Below are 1,846 nucleotides of genomic sequence, written 5' to 3' on the forward strand. Positions count from 1 at the left end.
GGTAGAATTCAGCGTCCCAAGAGCTCATCCATCCATTTAGCAGCGTGTATGATAAAGGAAGAAGTCAGATAAACCTGCTGTCACTGTTCCTGCATGTTGCCTTCAAGGCCTGCTTCACATCGTCTGGCAACTTACTGACAAGATTGAAATTCTGTGATTCGCAGCAAATGACATGTATAATCAGTAGATGGCACTGTTTCTCTGAGTTGCTTCCAAGTTATTATGTTGAGCCATAGAGGGGTTTGTAGACATGCTATTTTGTTGTTGAAGAAAGAACTCAACAAAGGGATATAATTTTCTCTTACCTTGTGTGACAGAGGGCTTTTTTGGTTTAGAATAGTTTTCCTGAAGCCTCTTCTACAGCTGATCCGTGTTCTCTGCTTCAGGCCATTACAGACTAACATCCCTAAGAGCCTTATGTTGTTCACCAGTTCAGCATGCAGCTTTTATGATAAAAACAACTGTGGGGGAAAATCCTTACTGACTCAGACAGAATGGTTTGTTGGAGTTTGTTACACTTACTTGAAAACCTAAAGTGTTAAATGTAGGTTAATCTTTATAATTTCTTTAATTTATAAAAAATGATAAATCTCTAAGAGATGAAAATCCAATCAAACAGACAAAAACAATTCCTTTATTTCTATGTTTTAAAGAAATGTCAGAAAATACTAAAGACATTTTAAGTAGTTTTAAATCCGTATAATGTCAGAGGTAGGGATGCAGCAAGGGGACGGGAGAGAAGCTCGTTTCCACAGTTTCTCCCTCATCTTCGCTGTGGTCTTTGTCCTTAACTTCATGGGAAAACTTGGTCCACATCGCTGTTTCTACTGGCACAGGGCGGTGTGGAAATGCTGCTCTCCCACCAGCGCTGTTGGTCTGATTGCACCTCCTGTTCTGCTCAGGTTGCTCAGATCGACAAACACAAGACACGACAGACTGCTCTGAGGTTTCCTTATACACAGGGTGAGCGCTTCCCAGCTGGCTCAGCGGTAAAGCATCTGCCTGCCAAGCAGGAGATGCAGGTTCGATCCCTGGGCCAGGAAGATCCCCTGGAGAGGAAAAGAGCAACCCGCTCCAGCATTCTTGTGTGCGAAATCCCATGGACAGAGGAGCCTGGCGGACTACGGTCCATGGGGTTGCAAAGAGTCGGACACGACTTAGCAACTGTACAACAATATGCAGGATGGGGAACAAGAAAGCCTGTCCTGTAAAATGGAGCAGAAGCTTCCTGACTCCGGGCAAGGCCTCCAGATGCCCCACCCAGTCTGCACTTGGGGAGCATGTGGTCATGGGACGTAAGACTGAGGGGGTGTGGACAACCTCAGTTACCGGGGGGTCCTTCAGCCTTTATACCTTTCAAGGTTGAGAAATAAAGAGAAAATATGGAGGCTAAGGTACCACTTTTATTATCGAGAACAGCTTACTTGGTGGACTTAGCTTGAGGTCTGTTACCCAAGTGAACGTAATACTGACCTCTATCTTGCCTGCGAGGAAATGCTTCCCTGGGAAAGCTGTGATGCGGAGGCAGGGAAAGGAACCCTGCTTTCTGTAACAGGCTCAAAGCTCCCGTCCCAGAGGAAGGAGGTGGAAATATTTTTGAGGAAAAATTCACATAACATAAAATTCACTATTGAAAGTAATTTATTGAAGTAAGGTTCACATAACATAAAACCCAATCATTTTAAAGTGAATGACTCAGTGCCATTTATTCAGCTCAGTTCAGTTTAGTCGCTCAGTCATGTCCGACTCTTTGTGACCCCATGAATTGCAGCACGCCAGGCCTCCCTGTTCATCACCAAGTCCCAGAGTCCACCCAAACCCATGTCCATCAAGAAGGTGATGCCAT

At 44.7% G+C, this 1,846-nt stretch overlaps 1 non-coding gene across 1 annotated transcript; it reads left to right on the top strand.

The window, feature by feature from the left end:
- The first annotated feature begins 972 nt into the window (after positions 1-972).
- Positions 973-1,043, top strand: TRNAG-GCC (transfer RNA glycine (anticodon GCC)). Its single transcript has one exon. It is a non-coding gene; the product is annotated as a tRNA-Gly (tRNA).
- Positions 1,044-1,846: the final 803 nt, after the last annotated feature.

Source organism: Bos taurus, chromosome 14, assembly GCF_002263795.3.
Source record: "Bos taurus isolate L1 Dominette 01449 registration number 42190680 breed Hereford chromosome 14, ARS-UCD2.0, whole genome shotgun sequence".
NCBI classification, from domain to species: domain Eukaryota; kingdom Metazoa; phylum Chordata; class Mammalia; order Artiodactyla; family Bovidae; genus Bos; species Bos taurus.